Source organism: Sparus aurata, chromosome 10, assembly GCF_900880675.1.
Source record: "Sparus aurata chromosome 10, fSpaAur1.1, whole genome shotgun sequence".
In the NCBI taxonomy this organism is placed as follows: Eukaryota; Metazoa; Chordata; class Actinopteri; order Spariformes; family Sparidae; genus Sparus; species Sparus aurata.
Window position 1 is genome coordinate 18755640 of NC_044196.1, and position 22872 is coordinate 18778511.

The 22872-nt window shown below is 42.1% G+C and overlaps 1 protein-coding gene and 1 long non-coding RNA gene across 2 annotated transcripts in view; both read left to right on the plus strand.

Annotated features, from left to right (window-relative positions):
• Positions 1 to 22872, plus strand: part of LOC115590542 (uncharacterized) — a 518602-nt gene that overhangs the window by 327890 nt on the left and 167840 nt on the right. The window lies entirely within an intron of this gene.
• Positions 4390 to 7584, plus strand: LOC115590579 (uncharacterized). Its single transcript, XR_003985782.1, has 4 exons — positions 4390 to 4757; positions 5150 to 5284; positions 6204 to 6389; positions 6805 to 7584. It is a non-coding gene; the product is annotated as an uncharacterized LOC115590579 (long non-coding RNA).

Consider the following 22872-nt stretch of genomic DNA (forward strand, 5'->3'; position numbering starts at 1 on the left):
CGACCAATACAACACAACCTTTCCGTCATTCGATCTCATCACCACGACTTCTTTCAGTACTTACACCTATTCCTCATGACAAATCACGCACCACCAAGCTTACCTTAGCGGTATCAGCTTCTTTCCAAGATAATAACCGGCTGTTCGTTAACAGTTCATTAAGCCCTCGCCGTCTTCCTCTTAATGCCAACTTTCCGTTAATCTGCCTCCACACAATCCATTCCAGGTACGGCACTCCTCAAGTCGCCCAAACCCTGGAAGCCATGTTCTTGCTTGCCTTTTGGCTTCCTCAGATGCTCCGAATTCACCTCCTCAACCATTCACTTCGACTCAAGCCGTCATGCTTGCATTTCTGACTTGTCTCGCTTTTCAGACGACACTATGGTGTTCCACTTAAAGCAAACCAAAACCAATCAATTTGGTCCGCCTACACCCGTCTTCTTCTTCAAGGTCCAATCACCACTGAATCCCTTCGAAACCCTCGCAAATTTCTTGCAATTCCGTAAATCTCACAACAACGACAGATCCTCTCTTTATCTCCGAATCCAGCCAAGTGGCTACTCGATTCTGGTTCCACCATCACTTTCGCCAGGTGCTCTCATTGTCTGGTATTTTGCCCGACAACTACTCTGGGCACTCCTTCAGAATCGGAGCTGCCACTTCAGCCTCCCGTAATGGCTTCCCAGAACACTTCATACATCTCATAGGCCGCTGGTCCTCCCAAACGTACCACCGTTACATCTGTTCAGATCTCAAAGATCTCAGATCCGCTCAATCTCTTCTCAAGTAATTGGAGGTTTTTGGGGGTCCGTCGCTGCCCGGGAGCGGCGGCGGATTCTCTACAAGAATCCCCACAACGCACTCGAAGAACTCAAAAGAACCAAGATCTTCGACACTTCGTTTTCCTTTGTCACTAATAAATTCTTAAACGCATCTCGTTGATGGTGTGGTCCTTGCTAGTGAATTAAATGATAATAGTAATAATAATAATAATAATAATAATAATAATAATAATAGTAATAGTAATAATAATAATAATAATAGATGACAAAATAAATTGAAAATTATGGGCTACAAATTATGAGGTAAAAGCTAAAACACAGTGGTTGGTGTATATTTCTTTAAATTTAAGGTTGAAAGTGAAAGTATTTTTTATTTGTTTCCTGGTCAGTTGAACACAGCCTCACCCTGTCTTATCATCTGCACCCAGTGAAGAGAGCAGCAGAGGCTGCAGACAGACAGACACCACAGAAATGGCTGCGAAAGTTTTTGTAAAAACGCTAACACCGAAGACTTTGACCTTCATCTTTACTGGGGAACAGTTTAAAAGCACCACCGTGCTTCAGCTGATGAAGAAGATAAGAGAGACTGAGGGAACACCAGGTAATATCACTGTGTGTTATTCGACAAAATGGTCACGACTGACATAGACAGACATTATTAAGAATGATGAATGATATACTTGGGATTTGTTTTGGAGAAATATTCTCAATGCCTATTATTGACTTGCTTGTGTGTTTGTTGTAGAAGATCAACAGCGACTGATCTTCGCTGGCCGGCAGCTAGAAGACCAGAGACTGCTGTCTGACTATGGAGTCAAACATAAGGACACCATTCACATGATTCTATTAAAAAGGGGGGGGTGGAGGGTGGAGGAGGCAGAGAGGATGGAGGAGAGGGAGAGGGAGAGTATGGACGAGAGGGAGATGATGGAGAAGAGGGAGAGAAAGGGGGAGAGGGAGAAAGAGAGGATGGACAAGAAGGAGATGATGGAGGAGAGGGAGAGAGAGAGGGAGATGATGGAGGAGAGACAGAGTATGGATGAGAGGGAGATGATGGAGGAGAGACAGAGTATGGACGAGAGGGAGATGATGGAGGAGAAGGATATAACTCGAGGGACGGGAGATGGTGGAATGGGTGACAGGGAGGGCAGAAATAAAAGTAGGGACAGACTTGCAGATTTCTTCAGGTGCACAGTTTGTTAACCTGCACTCCAGAGGCACGAGTGTCCAAATGATGAGCTCCAAGTCCACTGAAGCTGAATCCAGAAATCCCCAAACGAAGTGTATATAGATCAAAGCATCTATCGATTAATACTAACATTGGCAGAGTTTTTAAATATGTGGGGGGTTGGGGGGTTGTGCCTACAGAGGGAGCTAAGGCTCATCACTCAGTGGACAAAACTGACACATTTTCAGCTACACGTCATAACTGAATGTAAAATAGTGTATATTGTAAATCCTGTATTGCATGGAGAATGTTAGCACTTTGGAATGTTGGAGGTTTGTCAGGGGTTTGTCAGAGGTTTGTTGGAGGTTTGTCAGAGGTTTGTTGAAGGTTTGTTGGAGGCTTCCCTCGACCTTTGATCAGCCAGGAGAGCAAACTCTCTGTGAATGTCAGCCAGACAAAGGAGCTCACAGTGGACTTTTTGGACGGCTTCAGATCCCTCAGTGTCTGCATCACAGTGGACTCATCATGATCCTCTCAGGTTGACTCCTGTGTGAAGGAATCCCTCAGTGTTTCCACCACGTCAGCTGCTGAAGGGACTTCAGGCTGATCCTCGTGGTGCTACAGACTTTGTGTCCCTGCACCACATAGTCTCCAGTAACTTTACACTGACACACAGCTGATATTACATCACTGTCATAGTGATGATACTTGATATTGCATATATTATCATGGACTGATTCTATTGCTTAATCTTTCTGAAACACACTCAACACATAAAACCATGAATGATTGTATTTGTTGGTCGACTCATTTTTCTTTTATTATGACTTCATATTTGTCTAGTTGCTATTCTATTTTTATACTATTGTCATAATATTTTTATGTCCAAATTTTGTACTTGGTTGTTCTTGCAGTGTGGGGAGTTAGGAAATGTAGTTATATTACTTGACATTATACTTTCAAAATGCAATATATGACATGTTATTGATAACCTTAATTTTAAACTAATGTATCATTTTGTGTATTATCTGTATCTGCTATATCTCTGTAAGCGACTTTGGGTCCTTGAAAAGCGCTATATAAATTAAATGAATTATTATTATTATTATGTTACAATTATTACTGGCTGTGTAGAGTAATTTACTGCCTATTACACTACTTTTTAGTGAAGTGTCCTTCATCATCAGCCCTACCAAATATATACATACCATACTATAGATATCACTCTATTTACTATATACTATAATTATTTCTCTTTATATAACATATTCACTATAAATATTACTCGATATTGGTGGCGGCTGGTGACTGAAAAAATTGGTGAGGACAGGAAAAAACCAATGTCATGTTATTTTATACAAGTCAACAACTTATCCCCATAGCTCCTCTGCCTCTATGGACGAGCCTCCTCTGAATAAATGTTACCATCTTGCTGTTGTTTAACTCTCATTAATGCACAGATGATGTATTCAATACAATATTTCATTATTCAGAACATCCTGTACAAACCAGATGAAAAACACACAACTTAAACTGCTATTTCAATTTATCATCTGAAGTGTAAATTAAAGTTTGCGCTTTAATGCTACCGAGACATACTGCAGTAATCCAGAGGACTTTTAGCTGCAGTTCAACACAGTAACTCCACAGTCAGATCATGTTTACTTTTGCTACTTCAAGTGCTTTCAACTGATGACACTTAACTGCTTTTATTTTATTACTTAGCAGCACTCATCAGTCACCCATTATCTTCAGACTCATAAATTAGAGCTCCGCATTACTTTAAAGAAGATTTGATGTTAATAAACACACTATTACATTCAGTATACTGAAAATTTGACATGAGGACTTTTTATGTTATAACCTGTGACCCTAAACCACATAATGACATGAGAATTGATATATTGAAAGTACAAAGGTAGGTGTATATTTCATTAAATTTAAGGTCAAAAGTGAACCTACTTTAAACTTTGTTTACTGGTCAGTTGATCACAGCCACACCCTGTCTTATCATCTGCACCGAGTGAAGACAGCAGCAGAGGCTGTAGACAGTTACCACAGAAATATATGTGAAAGTCTTTGTGAAAAAGCTAACTGAGGGAACACCAGTGTAACCTGATGGAAAAAAAGAAACCCAACAGTTACTAAATGTGTTAAAAATATGAGAAACATGTTAGAAATATGTTCTTTCACCGATAATAATTTTATTTAATTCATACATTCATTATTTAATTCATAACTACATTCTTTATTTTATTCTTCATTTCATTTGTCATTTTCATTTGATCCCAGAAGTCCTTTTGATTCAGTAGGTGGTTCTGTGAAGGAAAACTTTAAAAAGGTGATTTCATTGGTTCATTTCAGTTTAGCTGATTTGCTATTGGTTAAAACAGCGCATGTCCCGCCTCCTTCACGTAAAATACGCTGCGGGAGTGTGTTGGAGTATATGGAGAGAGCAGCAAGATTACAGCAGAGTTTTTGGAGTGATAAAACTTGTAAAAAACACTTGGTGTTGTGGTATATTGTGAAGAGGAGGAACTGTGCTAGCAAATAAAAGTCCGGTGATCCACTGAAGCGACCCTGGGAACATCTTGTGTTCGTTTTATTATTTTCCTTTCTCGGCTGGGTTTTTTGGATACCCTGAGAGTCTGGCCCCTGGATTTGGAGTGATTCTCTCCTTGACGAGGGAGATGGCGAGCTACCCAGTGTGAGCATCTGGATTAAGGAGAGGCCTTCCCAATCTTCATCTTCTGTCCTGCCAGCGCGGTAGGGTTGTGGGGAAGGAAGGATTTCCGAGGACGATTCAAGTGAACATTTTTTTATTTTTTAAAAGGAACATTCTATTCATTTTATTAAGGGTGCACCCAGTTAAAAGACATTTTCAAAAGAGAATAAAACGAGCTGTAAGCTGTTTATTTTCTTATGTGTGTTTAATACATTGTTTTGCTTAAACTTGACGGTGTGTTCCTTTTACTCATTGTGGTGTCCAATTTCTTCTTATTACTTTGCCTGCGAACCTAATGTGCACTTACCTGTCAGGTGGGTTACACCAGGTAAAATCACTTTGGGTTAAGCGATGACATGGTCACGATTAAAATAGAAAGACTTTTTTAACAGTTATAAATGATATATTTGGGATTTATTTTTGAGAAATATTTTCAGCACCTGTTTTTGACTTGCTTGTGTTTGTTTGGTGTAGAACATCAACAGCGACAGATCCTCAGAGGCCGGGATCTAGAAGACCAGAGACTGCTGTCTGACTGTGGAGTCAAACATGAGGACACCATTCACTTAATTCTAAGATGAATGGATGACAAGGAGGGCAGAAATCAAAGTATGGAAGCACTCTCACTGTTCTCAAAATGTATATGTTGGTCAAATGCCCTATTTTTTAAAATCCTAATAGTTGAAGTTTTTGTTTTCAAAGTTATTTGTTGAAGGAGTTCAATGTTCCTACATTACCCACATACAACATTAAGTCTTTCAATCTAAAATCTGTCAGGTTACTGAACGTTCCTTTTAGATCTTCTCGAAACTTGTCCGCCTTGTGTTTTGGTGAGCTGGACTCTCTGAGTCCTCTACAGTCTCTTTGATTTACAGTAGACTGTGGACATTGTTTATATGTGGCGGACCCTGCCACCTCTCTAGCTTCAAACAGTGTTCTGGTGACCTTATTTTCCTTTGAGAACAGCTGGTTTACTCACTTAAAATTCTGAGTTTGGATTTCTTCTCTAAAACTACGTAGATGTGTCAGCAGATAGAAATGGTGCCAGCCTGACTGGATGTTCAAGTGGATGTAATCTAGTGAAAGCCAGGTTTGTAATCAACCAATCTAGTCACAGATTGTGTCATTATTGTATAGTCATTACTTTGTAATATAGCCTCCTTCATAATTAAACATAAAAGGAAAATAACATTTCCAGTTAAATAACATAATTATCTGCAGTGATTATGAAGTAGTTCATCTTCTGGTGCTTGTCAACTTCGGACTTTCAAGTTTTACTTTATTACTCTGGCAATTCTCACAAAAAGGCGTCGACTGATGATTATGTCTTTATAAAAACAGAAATCAAAAAAGAATTTAAAACCTTCTCATGGTGAAAGTAAATAGCCGAGGTTAGCTGTGTGCAGGTAACAGCTGGATACACGTTTTCTGGTCAGTAAAAGTCTGTTGTGTGTGTATATATATATATTTGAGGTTGAGGATGAAAGTCAAAGTATTTAATTCATCAGCTCATCGGTTTCCTGCTCAGGTGACCTGTAGCACCAAGTGAAGAGTGCAGCAGAAGATACAGACACAGAAATGGTTGTGCAGATCAAAGTGCATACACCCAGCGAGGAGGAGAGGAACATCGAGCTGTGTGACACTGAGGAGCAGTTAAAGAGGATCACAGTGCTGCAGCTGAAGGAGAAGATACAGTCTGTCTTTGGGCTCTCAGGTAGAATCACAACTGTATAAATCACAGTTAACATTCAGTTAAGTCTTTTAAACTCAAATTATGTGTTAGTGGGAGAGATTTGTCATTGGTCCAGTTAATCTCAGATCCACGACGTAGAATCACATTAATACAAACGACCTTCACATGTTCACATTTAAACAGTCACTTTCCACCAGCACACACACCCTTTACCATCAGATGGTAACCAGTGTAGGACCGTGTAGGAAGACCGTGGGTCCAAGAATGGCGAATTATGATAAAAAATAAAACAAAGAAAGAAAAACACTTAAGAATTAAAGAAAGAGGCTGTAAATATCAGGAAATGTTAAGCCTATTTTGAAGAAATTGTCTTAGTGCCTGATTTTGGCTGTGTGTGTGTGTGTGTGTGTGTGTGTGTGTGTGTGTGTGTGTGCAGAATCCAATGTCCAGCTAGTTTATGGAGCCAGGTTTCTGGAGGAAGATGCTGCTCTGCTGTCTGATTATGGAATCAGACACATGTCAACAATTCACGTTGTTATAATGTTACCTGGAGGGAATCCCAAAATGGGAGATGATGGAATGGGTGACAGGGAGGGCAGAAATCAAAGTATGGAAAGTCTCAAAGATTTCTCAGAATGCACAGATTTTTAACCTGCACTTCAGAGACACAAGAGATGATGAGCTACTAACATTGGTAGAGTTTTTAAAATATGTAGACTTTTAGGGGGTTGGCCTACAGAGGGAGCTTAATCTCAACAAATGAAATGTAAGGGGAAATCATTAAAATGTACACCTATGACAAGAATCAGAGATTTTATTTTTTCAGAGATTATTTTTTAATATAAGAATGATCTGAGAATAATCTGTGTCAGTGAACTGTTATTTAATTATTTATGTATGTAAATGGAAAATCAAGAGAAACAAATTCTTCACAGGAAGCTACTTAATGACAGATTATTTGACCTCCCAGTTTTTGGCAATGGATACCAAATACTTTGAGGAAACCTGTGGAGCCGTTTGTAAACTCTTTGTAGTCTTTCCAGCCTTTGCATCAAACTGTAGCATTTTCTATGAGCTCATTGTATATCATCAGACACAGGCAGACCTTAAGACCTGTGTCATTATTAATGTAGCTCAAAGTTTTTATTGAAAGAGTATTTTTAGAACTGTGATGTTTGTGTTTTCTTCATTAAAAGACTTTCCCAGTCTCTCTTAACACTCGTCTTCATCATTGTTCAGTGTTATTTTAGGATTTGACCTATAGAGGCTCAAACAGCTCCTCCTGGATCTCTGCTAAACTGACTGTCATGAATATTTTTACACTTTTAAAACACATTTCAGCTACACCACACGATTATATGTAAATTGTCTATTTGGTGGCTATTTGATTTTAAACACACAATGAAATGATCTGCCTATGAGAGATGATGCATTATTAAAGTCCCAGATTCACATACAGGTGTTACAGGTAACGTGTAACGTGTCAGCAGCGTATGAAGCTATACATGAAAATGAGTTAAATTGCATTTTGCTGATAAAACCTCCTTTAGGAAAGCAGGACTTTGACTCGCATCAGATTTTTCTCACATTGTGTTATTGCTGCTCTCTCTAAACTAAATTATCTGACTTCTTCCTCCACTGTTGATGTCATCATAATCTACAGTGAAGAGCCTCTGTCTTTTACAAGAAGCACTTCCTGAGTATTTTAACTTAACTTAAAAGGCTTAAAACATGCATTATGAACACAGTATGAGAACTACTGGGTCTTAGTTTCTTTACAGGTGTGGAAGTTTGTCTGAGAGCCTCAACATCTCTTCAAGAAACGTTCAACAAGTTTGAACAGCTTTGTTTTCATTTAGATAAAGACTGGTGTGTATTTCTTTAAGACTCTGGCTGAAAGTGGAAACATTTTTTCCACTTGGTTTCTTTGTTAAATGAACACACCCACCCAGTTGTGTCATTTCTGTGAGGTAAAGAACCCAGCAGAAGCACACAAATCTGTGCAGATGTACAATGGCGTCGGATTTAAGAGAACAATCCACAGAAGTGGCTGCAGAGGTCGAGTCCACAGAGAGGATTATGAAGGTCAAAGTTTGTGATTGTGAGACGGAGAGGACCATCGTCCTGAGTGTCACTGAGGAGCAGTTAAAGAGGATCACAGTGCTGCAGCTGAAGAAGAAGATACAGTCTGTCTTTGGGATCCCAGGTAGAATCAAAATGTATAAATCACAGTTAACATTAAGTTAAGTTGTTGTCTATTTTTACACTAAAATTAGTGTTAGAAGTGAGATTTGCCATTAGATGTTTACAATGTAGTCTGACTGCAGGTCCAAGAAATGCAAATTCAAATGATCTGTTAAAAATCATAAATAAATGTCTGTGTGAGTTATTTGTGTTATCTGTCTGGTTTTGATTTCCTTTGTGTGTGTTTGTGTTCCTGTGTCTGTATGCTGTAGTGTACACGCTGGCGATCAGTGGCTGGGAGCTGGAGGACGAAGAGCTGCTGACTGACCATGGAATCAAAGACGGATCAACCATTGAGTTGAATGGAAGCATATTCACGTGTGGTCGTGTCAGTAGTGGAATGGGGGACAGGGACGACAGAAACCAGAGCATGGAATGTGTGGCTATAATGCTAACAGGAAATGATGTCAGCAGTGAGTCAGCGCCACATCCTCAACCAGCAGCAGTGGGAGATCTCCACAAGGATTCATGCTGAGGACTTCAGACAGCAAAACAAGTCACACAGGTGGACAGATCAGTGTTTTCTACATCACATCAACATTTTGGACTCGTAACATTTCAGATATTTGTCTAAAATCATCCGTTGTACAAAGCTGTCCACTTCTTCACTCTTTTATTTTTAAATGTGTCATGTATGTAGGTAAAGGGTCAGTTGTTTTAATACCAGTGTTGGTCAACTTTCCTTTAAAATACAATATATTCCATATTATTAGTTACCTTCATTTTAGAGGAATATATCATGTTACAATGTTACTGTCTGTGAAGAGCTTTCAGCTGATGACACTTCACTGCTTTTATGTTATTTCTTAGCAGCACTGATCAGTCACCCATTAACTTAAGACTCGTAAATTAGAGCTCCACATTACTTTAAAGAGGATTTTGTACAGATGTTCGGTATTATACCACATGTGCCTGTTCGGTGGCATCTTGGAGTTGGCTTGCAGGGTGTTGACGAGTAGAAGAAGGGTGTATGGGTTCACCGTGCAGATATAGAGGCACAGAAAAAGGCTAACTCACGTCTCCCGAGTGTGTCCATGTAAGGGATAATGTGTAGAACGGTGGTCACTATCGGGAAAATAAGTCCCGACGGGACGAACTGGACCTGTCGCAGACCTGCCAACCTGTACGCATTTTGCGTAGCAAGTACGCAATTTGACATGTAAATACGCTGGTAAGACCCGGCCCTCTGAACTATGCAAAAAGCTGCGGACATGGGAGTTCTGTGGCAAATGTGCACTTGCGGTACTCATGTCTGACAACACGATGCAGCCGCGTGGTGAAGCAGTTTCAGCCAATCATTGTAGAAAAGCGGAGAATAACGAGTCTACCGAACCCGCCCCCTTCTCCCTGCCTGCTCCTGCCCTCTGCCTCCCTCTCCGTCCTCCGTTCCCCACTCGCTGCAGTTGGCGCTTAACCAGGGCTGGACTGGGACAAAAAACCGGCCCTGGCACTTTTGGCTTAGACCGGCCCCTCATAATTAGTGGAGTACAACCGACTAGTAATTTATGTAGGCCTATGTGTTCCACAAACACTTTCAATCCTAGTTGTACCTCTTTAGGTAGGCTATATTATTTTTCAAGCATAATGTATCATCAGCATCCTAAATCTCAGAAGTGTAGCGTCTATTGTTAACTCTATCACTTTTGTCTGCTCTTTGAAGTTCAATTCTTTTATCCTTTTAACTAAAATCATCTCTAATATGTATTTTCTGAATTTCCCTGATATAGCAGCTCAAACCTAATTCTTCAGGTTTAAAGGTGCTCCCTCCTTTAAAGAGCTATAACGCTCCGTCCAGCTCCGGCAGTCCGGAGCCCTCCAGAACAGCTACGCAGCACTTCTATATATCTGGCGGATGCCGGAGCACGACACAGCAAGTCAGCTGAATTTTGCACCGAGTAGACAGGAAGTCAAGCGACGAAATAACAATATAACATCCGGTTACTTTTCAAAATAAAACACTCCGTGTTGACACCTCTAAGAAAAGACAAACACAAGCTCTTCTGCTAATCCCTCGGTCGGGAACTATGCAGCAGGAAATATGACGATGCCTAAGCCATGTAATGACATAGAAGAAGAAGAAGAAGAAGAAAAAGAAGAAGAAGAAGAATAGATGACAAAATACATTGAAAATGATGGGCTACAAGTTATGAAGTAAAAGCCAAAACAGATTTTACAGTAAAAGGTTGGTGTATATCTCTTTAAATTTAAGGTCGAAAGTTGAACTACTTTTAACTTTGTTTCCTGGTCAGTTGAACACAGCCGCACCCTGTCTTATCATCTGCACCGAGTGAAGACAGCAGCAGAGGCTGTAGACAGACACCACAGGAATGTCTGTAAAAGTTTTTGTGAAAACGCTAAGGGGGGGGGACTTTGACCTTCTTCTTTACTGAGGAAGAGTTTAAAAGCGCCACCGTGCTGCAGCTGATGACTAAGATAAGAGAGATTGATGGAATACCAGGTAAAATCACTTTGTGTTATGCGTTGACATGGTCACGATTGAAATAGAAAGACTTTTTGAGAATTATAAATGATATATTTTGGATTCATATTGGAGAAATGTTCTCAGTGCCTGTTTTTGACTTGCTTGTGTGTGTTTGTTGTAGAAGATCATCAGCGACTGATCTTCGCTGGCCAGCAGCTAGAAGACCACAGACTGCTGTCTGACTGTGGAGTCAAACATGAGGACACCATTCACATGGCCATAAGATTAAGGGGGGGGTAGGGGGGAAACTCCAGGGACGGAAGATGGTGGAATGGGTGACAGGGAGGGCAGAAATCAAAGTATGGAGCAACTCAAAGATTTCTCAAAATGCACAGTTTGTTAACATGATGAGCTCCAAGTCCACTGACACCAAATCCAGAACTCCCAAAACTAAGTGTATATATGTAGGTCAACACGTCTATTGATTCATACTAACATTGATTGAGTTTTTAGATATGTATATACACTCTAAAACATTGTTGCATAGTTTATATATAGTTGTAAGTGTAAAATTGTTTTAACACTGAGGTTAAAAAGTGCATTAAGTGATTCCTGAGAGAGATAGTGGATTGTTTGGGTTGGTAGCTCGCCAGCAACTGAAAGCATTAATATTCAACAATCAACTATTGTGACCAGAGTGACTCACATCCACTAACATGTCTGCATGGTCAGCTCTGATATCAAATCAAGAGAGAAGCTCAGATCACTACACACGCAGACTTCAGTCTTCACTCATCAGTGTCGTCATAGTTCAGTGTTATTTTGGGATTGACCTACAGAGGCTGCTACAGCTCCTCCTGGACCTCTGCAGGACTCATTCTTTATTTTATTTTTTTGTTTTATTGTGTGAAAGTTCATACAGATATAAACATTTTTTACACTTCTGTACCTTCACTGGCAGGATCGAACATTATTGTCATGATTTTAAAACTCCTGGGGGGAGATACAAATAATTCATGAGGTGGAATGGGTGACAAGGAGGAAAGAAACCAATATCATTCTTTAATAAACCTTCTCTGGATAGCTTATAGGCTTATTTGTTTTCTACTGGGACACATTTTAAATAATAACCCACCAGAGCTTCACTTTATCTCTGCAAGTGCCCAATCAATGAGCTCAAGAGCCCCTCTGGTCTGATTTTAGAGTAAAAAGAAACCCTCATCCTGATCCTGTGTAAGAACTCGTCCATGTGAAAGACAGAAATCAGTGATCAGTTCTCCTGGAGAAGTGAGATCAGCAGGGAGGCAGCATCACTTTCTCCACCAGCAGCTGTCGAACATCTCCACAAGGTTCAATGCTGAGGACTTCCTACCAGACACCAAACAAAGTCACACAGGTGGAGAGCTTAACTGAAATATGTCCTGCATGCCTGACTCTCCAAGTGTATTATAACAAAAGTTTTTAGTATGGGCACATATGTCATTATCTATAAAGCGTCAAAGGGTCAGTTATTGTTATCCAAACATTTAACAAAATGCTTCAAAAATATGTAGGTTTTTGTTATTTCTTCTGACATTGAAATTAAACCACTTCTTGAACTTTAACACTTGTCATCAGTGTCGTCATTGTTACGGATTGACCTATAGAGGGTGCTACAGCTCCTTCTGAGCCTCCTTCACCTCCTGCTACATTGGAGGTCATATGCGTGTAGACATTTTTACACTTTAAAACAAACTTTACCAAGGCCTTCGAAAAGTGCTACACAACATGATTATGTAAATCAGGGGTTCTCAACCTTTTGCAAGCTGGGCCCCCCCAAAGCTGGTTCATTGCAGTTCGCATGTTCACATGCTTTATCATTATTATTATTATTATTATTGTTGTTATTATTATTACTAGGCCTAATGTAGGCATATCATCTGCATTTTTTACAGAAGCCTGCAGGTAGGCGATGTTAATGTGAGACCTGAGCCTGCTTTGCCTTGCAAAGATCCTCAATTCTTGGCTCAATGTATGATAAACATAGCCTCAAATCATCCTCGATTTGTGCACGGTTGCGGTATTTCGTTTTGAGTGCAGTCATTTTTGAGAATCCTGCCTCACACAAATATGTCGACGCGAAAGGGAGGAGAATCTTCAAGGCGACTTCACAGAGTTGTGGGTATTCCTGCATCAACGCTGCCCAGAGTGACGAAAGCGGGCAGGAGGTGAAGAGTTCCTTTAGCCTACTGTCACTCTTCAGCTCAATAAGCTGTTCCTGCATATCAACTGACAGCTCGTTTGCTGCGCACACAAATGGGTCTCGAACCTACGCAGAAGAGCGATAATCCTCTTTAAAGTACATCGCAAACTGTGTTCTCATTGCTGACAGGTGCTCAGACGCTGAACGAAATAGAGAGGAGAAATCGTGTGATGTGCCTGCATCAGTGATGAAGTCTGCAAGGCTGGGGAACATGTCGCAGTTCCCTCGACTTATGCGGCCATGCCAGAGGTCAAGTTTTTGAGTGAAGGCGTCCACTTTGTTTGCCAGGAGCAAAATATGAGTTTCGCGGCCTTGCAAAGACAGATTGAGGCCATTCAAGCGGTCAAATATATCGACCTAATAGGACAGAGACGCAAGCCACATAGTGTCATCCAGATGCTTCGCCAGATCTGATCTGATTTCTGTCAAAAACAACTTCACCTCCTCTCGCAGCTCATACAACCGCTGTAACACCCGCCCCCTGGAGAGCCAGCGAACTTCAGTGTGCAGAAGCAGCTGTTCGTGCCCTGACCCCATCTCCTGGCAGAGGAGTCCAAACAAGCGAGAGTTTAGCAGCCGTGATTTGATGAGATTTATGATTTTCACGGATTGGTTCAGCACGGAGTCAAAGAGAACCGGCATGTTTTTAGCAGCTAGTGCTTCGCGATGGACCATGCAATGTGTCCATTTCACAAGTGGAGCTACTTGCTGAACGCAAGCAGCTAGGCCACGCTCACGGCCCGTCATTGTGTTGGAAAAATTATGCTTATGTTATCAGTTTCTTGCATTGCATTGATATAACCTGATTGTTTCTTTTTATATGTTTGTGGAAAAGTACCGAGCTCCTGGAAAAGTACTGCGAAGAAACACACTCACCCTCCAGCGAGAACACAAGGCCTCAAATGGCATCTTGTGTGAATAACAAATGGTGAACGTCATGAGAATGTTTGTGTGAAGGACATATGCTGAAGGTCCGAAAGTGTACGTGTACTTATCCATCTTGCATAACAAACTGTTTGCCTCATGTGTACTGTCAGAGAGCCAATCCTATACGTTTACGCCCGTTTGTATGTGAATAAAAGATGCTTGGGGAGAGCAGCTCATTGGAACTCGGAAGCCCAGACTTCATGTGCTGACTTCTGCTCTTCCCCTTTGCAAAGAAAGACAATCTCCGTGTCCGTGTCTCACTTCTTAACAGATTTAAACCTAACATTTCTTGGTGCCGTGACCCGGATCCCAACATACCCAGCTCTGCCAGAAGGAGGACGACACACCGAAGCCCGTCGACGGGCAGGACCACAACAGGTGGCCTGAAGGAGACGTCCCCTCCAACTGAACAGTGTTGGATTGACGGGATCCGGACTTTGAAACTAAGGAGACAGGACTGGAGAACTGAGGAAAAATCATATCACCTTCTCTTGTGAGTAAAAACACCCTACATTTAGAAACAGGATATTGCAAATTCCTAGGTAAAGTAAAATAGAAACAAAATTAAAATCAGTTTAAATAGTATTTCTCTTTGAAGCAGCAGCATAGACTGAAACCTTTTCGGTGTTAACGAACGTCTATGGCCTGTTGAAGTAGAAGAGAATGCATGAAAAACACAACGCAGACCAGGGAACAGCATTAAAAAATAACGATCACTGAAACAAAAATTTGCCTACAATGGGTGGGAAGAATTCTCGTAAAACTGTAGAAGAAGACAGTACAGGTGATAAAAAGTATATGAAGCAATGGAATCCTCAAAGTGTCAAGTATCTGGATAAATGGAAAAAGAAGTATGGATTTACAGGCCGCCTAAAAGTAAGAGAAATAGAGGATTTAATATCCTGCTTGGAGACCAGTCTCATCACCAAGCAAGGGAAAAAGCATGAAAAAAGAGCTGACGAGCTCCGCATAGCGCAAGGATGGTTAACACAGTCTAAAGCCAGACAGGATAACCTTAAGAAGCAAAAAGAAGTGAAAAAGGAAGCTAAGAAAAGCCAAATCCTTTTTGTGCGCAAAGAAGACAATGAGCCAAACTGCAGGCAAGTGCCTTAACCTCCCCCATACGTGCCATTGGCTAATGCGCCTGTCGAACAAACCATTCCAGAGCCAGTTCCAGAGCCGAAACCGGCACCTGCAGCTAAGCCCTCCCATTTGTCCAACCGTCCGCCTCTGCACCCAAAGGTGCCATCTCCTAAAACTGGAAAAATTAGCAATAGGGGGGGCCCTATTCACATGTTGCAACCAACAGATCTCCTTCACTTACCCAACAGATACACCCCCACGAACAGCCCGGCTGGAAGCCCCAGCCTGACTGTCAGAAATCAAAAAAGTGAACCACCAGAGAAAAAATCTTCAAATATGATAGCTGAAGAAGTGTTTCCCCAGATCCAAGTTGCCAATCCTCAGGCGGGGAGCGAGGATCAGCCTCCAATCCTGTACGTTTTTCGTCCTTGGACCCTCGCGGAGGCCGCGAATGCTGTAGCCGGCATTTCTCCACCGGAGGATGATCCAGAGGAATGGATAAAATGTATGAGAGAGCTGATAGACTCCTACCGCTTGAATGGACAGGAAGCAGGGGAAGCTATGCAATCATCATTGAAAATTAAATGGGGGAGGGTAAAGGGTAATTACACAGGGAGAAATGGTGTAGGGACAGTGTTTGCATATCCAGCCGATGGAGTGCTGACGGGAGACTATAAAGAGGCTCTCGATGCTATAGCAGCTAGAGTGAAGACTGCTTTGGCACGCACCGCGAACTACTCTCGCATAGCTGCCATAAAACAGAAACCAGACGAGGATCCTGAGGATTTTAGGGCCCGACTGGAACCCGTGTTTCGTGCTAATAGTGGTATAGCATTTAATGAAAATAAAACTAATGCATACCAACAACAACTCAAACATGCCATTATGCATGGTTTACACCCAGATGTTGCAGGCTGGGTCCGCAAACATTTCATTGAATTTGACACCGCGGACGTTCCTACCACTATGCAGTGGGTCCGCCATGCAACCAAACACTTAGACTCCAAGACTAAGAAAGGGAAAGGAGGAAAAGGAGCGAACACATTTTTCTATGATGACGAAGACTGTGATGCTTTCCTCAATGACAGCCCAGATCGTGACACACCTGACCGCAGACCAAACACTGACTCTGGGGGATACCACAATCAAAACTGTAATGACAGACAAATAAATCTAAAAAATCATTGTGCCTACCACCCTCAAAGTGCAGGTCTGGTAGAAAGAACAAATGGGACTGTCAAATCTCGGTTAAAGAAATGCATGGAAGAAACAAAGAGACCATGGCCTGACTGCTTAGATCTAGTGAAATTGTACATGAGAATCACTCCGACCGATAAAGGGTTAACCCCGTTTGAGATAGTTCATGGTAGAGCATTTAGACTCCCTGCTTTCTCAAAAGACCTTGAGGTGTCTGAGGAAGAGACAACATTGGCAAAGCACATGAGAAAACTGTTGGACCAAAAAGATGTTTCCAAAACAAATTTACTGCCCTCTGATTCTCTTCCCCCTCCACAGGACAGCCAAAGAGTGAGAGCAGGGGACTACATATTCGTCAAAATCATCAAAAGAAAAATGTTGGTCCAGCCCACGGTGGGAGGGTCCATACCAGGTCCTGCTAACAACACCAACAGCAGTAAAGATTGCAGAAAGGACAACTTGGATCCACCTCAGCCACTGCAAACTGCAGCCTACCTCTGTCTCAGCTGGATAGTGGGGAAGTCTGGGCTACAAAGGGGGCTCTGCTATATAGCGGCAGGGCCATCTCAAACCCCAGTGAAGAAAACAACTGATCCCTGTCCTATTAGGATGACAGAGCAAGGTGATGCAACACTTCAACCAGTGGAGGAAGAGGAGGAGGAAGGAATCCCTCTAGACGAGTGGTTCATCCACATCAATCTGCAACGACGACCACCACCACCGCCGCCCTCTAGATGGAGCTGCCGTCAATGGTGCATGGACCTCTGGGTGTTCCCTGTAGTACTGCTCCTCATGATCGTAGGGGTAGGGGTAATCTGGTTCCGACTCCGCTGCCCCTTCAAACAAAACCAGACACTACTAAGAGGAAAACGGACGACTAAGGACCACCTGCCACATGCTGATTATCCACATGGGTTCGCTACAAACGAGTGGTGGCAGGTCATGAATACTATGGCCCATCTGAACAACCAGACCAACTGCTATGTGTGTAATCACATGCCGGTGTCCACCAACTCTCCCGGCCTTTGGCCCTATCCTGCGGACGGAGACCGCACTGCATGCCTGGTGGGGCTGGCCACACACCACTGGAGCAAAGCCCCGGTGCTGACCCACTCCCGGACTGGATGACTGGATTCTTAAACGGCACCTGGTGGCAGGTTCTCCTAAAGGCATTTGTACCCGTGTTCGTAGTCATGCTGTTGTTCCTCTGTTTTATCTCTTGTGTGATACCCTGTATACGATCGATGTTTGAGAAAATGTTTCAACACAGTTTTGTGCAAATGCAATTATTATCCCAAAGGTATGAGTTTGTTAATCCTCAACCTTATGCTGATTCCCGAGTGTAAAAAATGTTTTACGCCTCGTCTTTTTCAAATGAAGGTATTATTAAAAATGGCGACAAGTGATAATAACCTGACAAACTAAAAGTACGAGCAATAAAACTGATAAACAGGAGGGAAATGTTGGAAAAATTATGCTTATGTTATCAGTTTCTTGCATTGCATTGGTATAACCTGCTTGTTTCTTTTTATATGTTTGTGGAAAAGTACCGAGCTCCTGGAAAAGTACTGCGAAGAAACACACTCACCCTTCAGCGAGAACACAAGGCCTCAAATGGCATCTTGTGTGAATAACAAATGGTGAACGTCATGAGAATGTTTGTGTGAAGGACATATGCTGAAGGTCCGAAAGTGTACGTGTACTTATCCATCTTGCATAACAAACTGTTTGCCTCATGTGTACTGTCAGAGAGCCAATCATATACGTTTACGCCCATTTGTATGTGAATAAAAGATGCTTGGGGAGAGCAGCTCATTGGAACTCGGAAGCCCAGACTTCGTGTGCTGACTTCTGCTCTTCCCCTTTGCAAAGAAAGACAATCTCCGTGTCCGTGTCTCACTTCTTAACAGATTTAAACCTAACAATTGCCCGCGCACCATCCGTGCATAGGCCAACGCATCGGTCCCAAGCCAAACCATTTTCACAGATAAAAATATCAAGTGCGTTGAAGATGGCTTCTCCTGTAGTGTGCGACTGAAGAGGCCGGCAAAAGAGGACATCCTCCTCAATCGCCTTGTCCCGCAGATACCTGACATACACGAGGAGCTGTGCTTGCCCAGCAATATCAGAGGATTCGTCCAGCTGCAGCGCGTAGTAAGGACTTTTTTTATGAACTCTATCAGTTGCTCTCTGATATCATTAGACATGTCTGAAATTCTCTTAGCGACTGTGTCATTGGACAGTGGTACTGCACCGAGTTTGGCTGCTGCACTAACTCCTATCATTATTCTGCATATGTCTTGCGCGGCCGGCAAAATGAGAGTCTCTGCAATTGTATGCGGTTTACCCAGCTGACCTATTCTTTTGGCCACTACATACGACGCCTCCAAACACTGTTTAGACACAGTGCTGTGCACTGACATCGTTGCCTGTTGCTGATGGAGGCCATCAAGCTTTCTTAAGGTACTACTCAACCATTTGGTAGACCACACTTTAAGTCACTATATTTCATTGATAAATGCATCAAGCTTAACTCAACCTGAATGAGCCATCTCTAATATTTGGCGTAGTTGTCCAATGCTAAAAAAATCCACTAGATGGCACTGTGTCTGTGAGCAGTATGCCTTTTCAGCATTCCGTCAAACAGGTCGTGAAACAGCGAAAATTCACTCGTCCTTTGATGACGCATATCAACGGGACTTTTAAATGTAAGACTATTTTGTTGACATATTATCATTACAGATGAGTTGTTAAACAGAATTATGTAACTTAATTCAACAAAAATAAGTCCCTTAAGGGTCAAATAATTTTTTCAAAACGTGCTCTACCAAACGGTTGAGTTGTCATTTTATGGTAAAGGTAGAGAAGCTAGCTAATTAGCTAGCTAGCTATGATAAATTAGCTATTTACGATGAACAAAAGGGTTAGTGTTGTTAAAATTATAAAGTTAATTTGATGTTTTTCAATTACATGTGTGTGTGTGTGTGTGTGTCTTAGTCGCGTGGTTGTTGCAACACGGTGAAAAAGGCAGAGGGGTGGTTAGCTAAATGCACTGCCTAGCTAGCAGTTAAAAACGGCGGGAACGGCGGCGGCCAAACGCATGCGCGATTCATTTGCAGCCTGGACGCGGAGTGCTGTGTGTCTCCTCTCTGCTCTGACTGCAGGCTGGACTGCTGCGCGAGGTACTGAGAGACTGACCACCTGTGAGTGCTTTTGGACGGGGGAGGGACTCACGGCAGCACCCGCTGCTCGTTGAGCACAGTGACTGCAGATTGATACGTGCTTCCAAGTCAGAGTCTCCAAACACCACAAAAGTCTCCAATAACACCAGTAAAAGTCGCTAGATTTGTCGGTAGTCGCTTTTGACGAAACATTTCGACATGGGGGGGGCGCCCCACCGGTTAAGAACCACTGCAGTAGACTATCACATCTTTCTATAAATGCATGGAATCTCTGTCTGTCTGTCTGTGTGTGTGTGTGTGTGTGTCTGTTGTTCAAATATCTCTGCGGATAAGGATCACACTGACCTGAGACTTTCAACATGGCTGCTGCGTGGTTCAGTGGTGTGCATCTAAGCATTTGTTTGGACTGAATGATACCGTGAATAAAGTATTTCATAAATGCTTTACACATTCCGCCGAGCATTGTCCACCAGAGCCACCACAGTCACGTGCGCACCAGAGCCAATCACTGCACACCGTGACCACGTGCGCACCAGAGCCAATCACTGCAGAGCTCAAGCCCACGACATACCTGAAGAAACAAGCGGATTTATACCTGCAGCGGCGCGAGCTGGACTGGGATTTTGCCGGCGGTTCGGTCCGTTCTGTTCTGTTCTGTTCTGTGCATCTAAACTGACTGCTGTGGATTAATGAGATTAAACGAGTCCGGACCGAGTCTGTTCGGGTCTGAGGAGATCCGGAGATGCGGATGACAACAAAGTGGAATTGGGATCTGTGGATGTTTGTGTGTAGCTAGCCGCTAGCTAGCTGCTAGCGGCTAGCTACACGGCCCACCTCCCGAGGCGACGGACCGGAAGCATCGGCACGTCCAAAACCGGACCTAGGGTAAATAATGTCCTCCACGCTTTTTCGCGAACATTGCCGTCACGTTTGCTTTGTGCCTGGTGCAGGAAGAAACGGTAAAAACGGGCTCATGTCACGAAAGTGTCCAAGCAGCAAGTTTGGTTGTTGAGGAACAGGAAGTTGTGGGAGGGACCTAGGCGGATGATTGACAGGCAACGACGGTCAGTGTGTAGACAGCGATATTGAGAATTGAGAGATTTGTGACATTTAGCGTGTTTGGAGTGTGTAGTTAGTGTGTTATGTAGTGTTTGGTGTAGTGTGTTTAGTGTGTAGTGGAGTCGGTTTTTTGTTTAATGAGTCAGAATGAGGAGAAGCTGAATGTGGAGCAGGAAGGAGTACAGGCAGACCTGAGCATTGCCTGCATTTAAATGTATATAGTTACATATAACTTTGTACATTTTTTAAATGTATGCACAAATTAAGCAAACAAGAATTTATATTTGCATTATAAGTAAAAAAAAAATGGTTTGTTAAACATATTTGTGGTTTTCACAGTAAAAAAATCTAACTTTTTCTACTCTGATTTTATGTTTTTTTGTGATTTTAGGTCCATTGTGTTCATACAGTATGTCAAAATGAAAAAATAACTGTACAGTCACACGTGAGGTTGTGCTGAAAATAATGACACCAAGTAAATAGCTTTTAAGGTGAAATATAATGGCAAAATCAAAAATAGTCAAAAACAGCCAATTATACCCTGGAATATCGGATTTCACAACAAACCTAAATATCCCTGACGTCCCACCTTCAAACACAGCCTCATTTGGCCATCCATGAAAAAGCTGCTTAACCTCCCACTTTTTTATAGGAATACACTTTTCTTACGGGCACTGCACTAGTTTTATTAAATAGACTTAAGAAGGAGGACTTTGGCTGCAGAGGACTTTTGGCTGCAGTTCAACACAGTAACTCAACAGTCAGATTATGTTTACTTTTGCTACTTCAAGTGCTTTCAGCTGATGACACTTCACTGCTTTTATGTTATTACTTAGCAGCACTCACCAGTCTCCCCTTAACTTCAGACTCATGAACTAGAGCTCCACATTACTTTAAAGAAGATATGACAATAGTAAATAGATTATTAGTCTACACAGTATACAGGAAAGTTTGATATGAGGACTGATAAGTTGTTGATAAGTGCATGATTACCTGCTATTACCTGAACCATGCAATGACATGTAGAATTGATATATTTTAAGTAAAAATGTTGGTGTATATTTCTTTAAATTTAAGGTCGAAAGTGAAAGTATTTTTAAATGTGTTTCCTGGCCAGTTGAACACAGCCTCACACTGTCTTATCGTTCGAGAGAAGTGCGCAGCAGAGGCTGCAGACGAACACCACAGAAATGTATGTGAAAGTTTTTGTGAAAACGCTAACAGGGAAGACTTGGACCTTCTTCTTTACTGAGGAAGAATTTAAAAGCACCACCGTGCTGCAGCTGAAGACGAAGATAAGAGAGAGAGAGGGAATTCCAGGTAAAATCGCTTTGTGTTATGCGATGACATGGTCACAATTGAAAATAGAAAGACATTATTAAAAATGTTTAATTATATATTTCGGATTCATTTTGGAGAAATGTTCTCAGTGCCTGTTTTTTACTTCATTGTGTGTGTTTGTTGTAGAAGATCAACTGCGACTGGTCTTCGCTGGCCAGCAGCTGGAAGACGGCAGACGGCTGTCTGACTATAACATCGAAAAGGACCCCACCATTCACAGAATTATAAAATTAAGAGGAGGAGCGGAACTTCCAGGGACAGGAGATAGTGGAATGGGTGACAAGGAGGGTAACAATCGAAGTATGGAAAGACTCTTTCTTTATTAAAAACTACTTATGTTCTCAATATGGACATATATTTAACCCAAATGATGATGTCCTGGTCTAATGAAGCCGAAGCCAGAAATCCTCAGACGAAGTATATAAATGTAGGTCAACACATCTATTGATTAATACTAACATTGGTAGAGTATTTAAATATGACTTTTGGCGGAGTGGCCTACAGAGGGAGCTAAAGCTCATCACTCAGTAGACAAAACTGACAGTTTCAGCTACACTTCATGAAGTGGATGTTTTTTGGAGAATGTTAGCACTTTGGATTGTTGGAGGATTGTTGGAGGATTGTTGGAGGTTTGTTGAAGGTTTGTTGGAGGCTTCCCTCGACCTTTGATCAGCCAGGAGAGCAAACTCTCTGTGAATGTCAGCCAGACAAAGGAGCTCACAGTGGACTTTTTGGACGGCTTCAGATCCCTCAGTGTCTGCATCACAGTGGACTCATCCAACACGTGCCCTGGTGTGGACAGTGTCT